The 6,245-nt window shown below is 50.5% G+C and overlaps 1 long non-coding RNA gene across 2 annotated transcripts; it reads left to right on the plus strand.

Annotated features, from left to right (window-relative positions):
* The first annotated feature begins 1,472 nt into the window (after positions 1 to 1,472).
* On the plus strand, positions 1,473 to 5,894 carry LOC132679513 (uncharacterized). 2 transcript variants are annotated; one of them, XR_014137318.1, is made up of 5 exons: positions 1,473 to 1,529; positions 2,996 to 3,225; positions 3,761 to 3,914; positions 4,721 to 4,807; positions 5,398 to 5,894. It is a non-coding gene; the product is annotated as an uncharacterized LOC132679513 (long non-coding RNA). The 2 variants fall into 2 exon arrangements; XR_014137317.1 differs by lacking the exon at positions 3,761 to 3,914.
* Positions 5,895 to 6,245: the final 351 nt, after the last annotated feature.

Raw genomic sequence — 6,245 nt, forward strand, 5'->3', positions numbered from 1 at the left:
ATGAACCGCGAGATTGCGACCTGAGCTGAAGTTGGACAGTTAACCGCCTGAGCCACCCAGACGCCCCCAGATTTTATTGCATTTTTAAGTGATATCTATACCCAGCGTGGGGCTAGAACTCACAACTCTGAGATCAAGAGTCATATCCTCCACCGACTGAGCCAGCCAGGCACCCCTTTTAAAACTTTTTTATATGCCTCGCAATAAATAATTGCCAATGGAGATTTTAAGATAATGATCAATTCAAGTCCTTGGTAATCACCACCAATGAGAAATTTTGCCCAAGTAGGAGATAAAAAAATTTTAAGTGTTTTTATCACCCTTCAGATTTTTACAGCAGTTGAAATTATCTTTAAAGAGTTTAACAGCTCTTATGGAAATTTCTTGTGATAAGGCAAAGGATTTCAAACCCATCAAACTTTTTCACACCAACTATTTCAAGAGAATGCTGATGGTCTCGTTAGTAGAACATGCACGTGTCGTTAGAGCAACACCCATGCCCCCTAGCTTGGATACCACTTTGTAGGCACGTGGGGAGGTGCCTGCACTGGGGAGGACAGTGAGCTGGGACCCAGCCTGATGCGGCCCCTCCATCGGCCGCCTTCTCCCGGCATCCCCCCCCCCCCAATCCATTCTCCACTGCCTTAGCTGAACGCCGGGCTCCCGGGACACTAGACAGAAACCCATCAGTTCCTCCGGCCCTTGCTCCACCTCGAGCATTTGCAGCATGGGGCATCCAGTGACAGATGTCACTCATTTTTCTCTCTCTCATACCAGCCCCTCCCCACCCCATCCTGTTAGAGCCACTCTCTGAGGAGCCCAGATGCTGCTGCTCACAGCTAGAAGTGAATGCCCAGATGGCTTGCCCACTCCCGACCCGTCACCTCCACGGACTGAGATATTGGACTGAGACAGTCGGGAGGGTCTGGTGTAAGAGACCCTGCACGGCATCCGTTGCCTGCTTCCTTCTTGCTAACAACGTCCTGCCACTTTATGTCTCTGTGCTCTTGGGCAAGTTATCTAACCCACGTGGACTTTACTTTTCTCTTTTTTATTGTTTTTATTTAATGTTGATTTTTTTTTTTTTTTTTTTTGAGAGCAAGAGGGAGGGGGCAGACCGAGAAGGAGACAGAGAATCCCAAGCAGGTGACGAACTGTCAGCGCAGAGCCCAGCGTGGGGCTCGAACTAACCAACCGCGAGATCACAACCTGAGCCAAAACCAAGAGTCGGACGCCTAACCGACTGAGCGACTGAGCCACCCGGGGGGCCTAGTTTTCTCTTTTTGAAAACCAGTTTTACTGAGGCGACATAAAAGCCACCCATTTAAGGTGGACAGTTCAGCGGGCTTTAGTATATTCACCAGGTTGGGCAAAGGCTTCAGTTTCTTGTCTGTAAACCGAGATAATCGCATATAACCTCATAAGACTGTTGCGAGGCGGAAAGGAGATCGTGAATCTAAGGCGCCCGGGACGTCGCGAGGCCGGGGGTAAACTCTGACTTAGCGGTAACTGTCACTGTGATGACAACGGTAAGGAGGAGGACAGGGGAGGAGGGAGCGGCCCAGGATTCCCACCCTGAGCGAGGGATGCCGGCCACAGCTGCAGCCCGGGGGTGTGCTGCGGGGCTTTGTGGAATGTGGGCAACCCCAGCTCTTCCTGTTCCTCCGACGCCCACACGGAACCAACAGCCTCCTCCAGAGGTGCTCGCAGCCACCGCGGTGTGGGAAGGGGATGCGACAGCTGCTCAACAGCTGCACGGGCTGCCACACAATTTAAGGCAGGAAGTGGAGAGAAATGCCATTTCTCCCAGAGAACGGATGGGAGAGGAATTCAGGTCGGCAAGAACAGTCACTGCCTTGACTGACGTTTCATCGACAGCTACCTGGTTTCAACTGGCTCCGACCTTTTTTTTTTTTTTTTTCCAGAAAAGTTTCACCCTGGGGCGCCCGGCTGGCTCAGTGGGTGGAGCATGGGACTCTTGGTCTCGCGGTTGTGAGTTCAGGCCCCACGTTGGGTGTGGAGATGACTTAAAAAGAAAATCTTTTCCTAAAACGTTTTACTCTCAAGATTATCGTAGTGAAAGTAATGTTTATTGTTAATTTTTTTTTTTTTTTTGTATAATCACCTCTCCAGAGGCAGTCAGTATTAAAAGTTTGGAATCGATACTTTTAGACTATTTATTTATTAAATATAAAAATGGGAGTCATGAGATAGTACTGTTTTGCAACTCACTTTTTTCACTTAAGAATATATCTTGACGGGCGTCTGGGTAGCTCAGTCAGTTGAGTGTCAGACTCTTGATTTCGGCTCCGGTCATGATCCCGGGGTCGTGAGATCAAGCCCTGAATTGGGCTCCTCATTGAGCATAAGCCTACTTAAAATTCATTTTCTCTCTCTCTCTCTCTCTCTCTCTCTCTCTCTCTCCCTCTGCCCCCCTCCCCGCACTCTTTCTCTCCAAATAATAAGAATAATAACAATAATAATAATAATATATGCTATCACTCTATGTTACCAAACAAAGTTTTTTTTATTTAAAGAAATTTTCCTTAATGTTTCTTTTTGAGAGAGAGACAGAGTGCACGTGGGGGAGGGGCAGAGAGAGAGGGAGACACAGAATCCAAAGCAGGCTCCAGGCTCTGAGCTGTCGGCACAGAGCCCGATGCGGGGCTCAATCTCGTGAACTGCAAGATCATGACGGGAGCCGGAGTGAGACGCTCAACCAACTGAGCCACGTGGGGGCCCCAACAAATAAGTTTTAACAACTGTATAGTATTCTTTGGTGTAGATGTTCCCTTGTTTATTTATCAAATCCCCAATAGATAGGCACTGAGATTGTTTCACCCTTCTATAAAATTATTATTACTGCAGCGGCTGCCGCGGTGCACCATCCACGTCCCGCCTTGAGGAGGGAGGCACTCATACCCTCAGCCGCTGGGCGTTGGCCTGCTCTGTCCCTGTCTCGACTGGTCCTGAGCCTGTGCTGTCTCCCATACAGTGCACGACCGGTCAATGTGTGTGTGGAAAGCAGAGGACAGAGGCCTGGCCCCTTTGGCCTCAATGGCGTAACTCCAGGGGCCGTTGCACCTCCAGAACTTGCCGTGGGATTAGGTGAAGACTCATTGCAACTGCACGGAACCTTAACATCTCCCTCTATTCAGTCCTGCTTCCCTCCTTCTTTACAGGCATCGTTCGAAGAGAATGTCCCATTAAACCTCTGTTTTCTGGGTAAGCTCGGATGAATGGAAATGTAAAAGTTTTTTTAAAATAATGTTTTTTCCCCCCTAAACAGTTGTTACTAGAATTCCTCTTAAGAAAGGAGGTGTCAGAAGGCTCCTGGGTGGCTCAGTCAGTTGAGTGTCCCCCTTCGGCTCAGGTTATAATCTTGGGGTCTCTGGGTTCGAGCCCCGCTTTGGGCTCTGTGCTGATGGCTCAGAGCCTAAAGCCTGCTTCAGATTCTGTGTGTGTGTCTCTCTCCACCCCTCCCCTGCTCATGCTCGCTCTCTCTCTCTCTCTCTCTCAAAAATAAATAAATGTTTAAAAAAATTTAAAAGAAAGAAAGAAAGAAAAAGAAAGGAGGCGTTGGGCGCCTGGGTGGCTCAGCTGGTTAAGCATCCGACTCTTGATTTTTGTTCAGGTCAGGATCTCACTGCCGTGGGATTGAGCCCCACCAGGTCCATGCTGAGCGTGGAGCTTGCTTAAGATTGTCTCTGCCTCTCTCTGTGCTCCTACCCTGCTCACGTGTGCCCTTTCTCTCTCAAAGCAAACAAACAAGCAGGTAAATAAATAAGAATATTTAAAAAGGAAGGAAGAAAGCAGGAAAGAAAGAAGAAAGGAAAGAGAGAGGAAGGAAGGAAGGAAGGAAGGAAGGAAGGAAGGAAGGAAGAAAGAAGTTTCTTTTGAGGAGAAAACCTTTGGCGAGTCTCCGGGGTCGGTGTGACCTGTGAGTGGAACTGGCAGGGAGGGGAGGGGCGGGGAGGGCGAGCTGTTGTGCACGAAGCAGAGGAAGGAATTCCGGCCTTGGCTCCTGTAGCCAGGAGACCAGTGAGGAGAGGAGGGTCAAGGGGACCCACGAAAAACATGGAGCGGAGCCAGAACGGTGGCAGGAAGCCAGCCCCGGTGAGAAAGGGCAAAGGACTTGCGACAGGTGACGACACTGTGTGGCCTCCTCGCCTCCCCTCTGAGGTCGGCTGCAAACTCAGCAGTGGTAACCAGCTCTAGGGCGTGGTCTGCTTCGTGGCGGCCGAAGGAGCCAAGGTTCGCCCGAGACCCCTGGACGTTTGACAGTGCACGTAAGGACACAGGCGTCCGCGGCACAGAGGAGGCCGTGTGCGTGGAGTCCCGGCTCCCGGAGGCCGTGGGACGCGGCGGAAACGCCGGCCTCAGAGACACCCCGGCCGGGTTCTTCTGCTCCAAGCAGGGGTGGCTTCAGCGGACGGTTCATCCAGGCGGGTCAGCAGGTCCCAGGGGAACCCGAGAAAGAAAAGCACCGTTTTCTGCCACCTCTCTCACTTTGGAACCCAGGACGCAAAGGCCCAGGAGCTCAAAGCGGCACAGGGCATGGTGACTGCCAAACGGGGCTGTTACCAGTGAAGGTGGGGGAAAGGATGCCCTGTCCCGGGCTTCCTGTGGGGATCTTACTTAGAACGACTTCACTCATTTCACTCAAGTTACCCCCTTACCTGGTTCAGATACTGTTGTCATGACTGGCATTTGCCCACAGCCTCAGGTTTCATGTGACTGTCGTCCTGCTGAATGGCAGTTCTGCGCAGTACCTTTTATCTTCCGGTCTTCGAGGCGGGATAACATGGTAGGTAAGAGCCTGGGTCCTGAAGTTAGATGGGGCTGGCTTTCAAATCGACTTTCAAATCTAACCTTATTAGGCTTCTGAGCCTCAGTCTCCATCCCTGGAAAATGGGTTCCCACCTCTCTTACAGGGTTGTCGTAAAGATTAAGGGAGGTAATGTGATGGCCTTATGTCTCCATAAATCCCATGGCTATAATATTCCCTGTTGTTGAACATTTAGGTAGTTTCTAGGTTTTGTGTATTACAAATAATACTTTTGTTAGGTAGAAATTGGCATATAGGATCCTTCAGTGCTTTATAAACTGTGTACTCTTTAGCTAACTGATAACTGATACTAAGCTCCTAGCACGGTTTTGAGAATTAAATGAATTAATACACATAAAGTGCTTAGAACAGTGCCTGCCGCACAGCATGCTTTGCAGAAGTGTTGGATGGTGTTATTATTGTAATTATCCTTCATCCCTTCACCTGCCCTCTTAAGCCTCCCTCCCCTCGCCCCACCGCACCCCTGCTCTCCCAACCGCATCTTAATGATATGCTGATGCTCTCTTTGCCCTCTGCCAAGCACTTGTCATTTCCTCCGACTCCTGCAGGGAAAGAATCAGATTTGCATCATCTAAAAATTCAGCTAATTCAGAACCTGAAATCGAGTGAAAGGAACCTCCCGTGGAGTATCTAAGAAGTCTCAGAGCTCTGTGTTCACCTGCTGCAGGCATACGCAGCCTGTCCCCGACGTGGCCTTCCTGGGTGACGGACGAGCAGCCAGCAGGAGCCCCTTTCCCGGAGCTGCTGAGCTGGGGAATGTTCATCAGTGCACCTCACTCCCGCGTTTGCTCCCTGCGCCAGGGAGGGGCACCAAGCTGGTAGCGGGCACAGCCGTGAGGCCCTAAAGGAAGACTCCGATTCCCCCCTAGAGCCCATTCCTTCCGTTTCATTTACTCTCTTCCTTATCACTGAGCCCTCCCGACAGGGCAGAAAGCCATCAAAGCCCGATGCACACGGCTCACACACCTACTAGCTGGACAAGTTTTTTAATTTCTTGAGCCTCCGTTTCTTCTTCTGGAAAACAAAAACAATACCTTCCACACAAGGTTGTTGCTGTTCTTTTTAAATTATGGTAGAGGGCGCCTGGGTGGCTCAGTTGGTTGAGCGTCAGACTTCCGCTCAGGTCATGATCTGACAGTTTGTGCGTTCAAGCCCCGCATCGCATCGGGCTCTCTCTGCTGTCAGTACAAAGCCCGCTTCAGATCCTCCCTCTCTCTCTCTCTCTGTCCCCTCCCCTGCTTGCTCTCTCTCTCTCGCTCTCAAAAATAAATTTAAAAAGGGGCACTTGGGTGGCTTAGTTGGTTAAGCATCCGACTTTGGTTCAGGCCCATGATCTCACAGTTCGTGGGTTCGAGCTCCGCATCGGGCTCACTGCTGTTGGTGCAGAGCCGGCTTC

Source organism: Panthera onca, chromosome A2 (assembly GCF_046562875.1).
Source record: "Panthera onca isolate mPanOnc1 chromosome A2, mPanOnc1 haplotype 2, whole genome shotgun sequence".
Lineage (NCBI taxonomy): Eukaryota > Metazoa > Chordata > Mammalia > Carnivora > Felidae > Panthera > Panthera onca.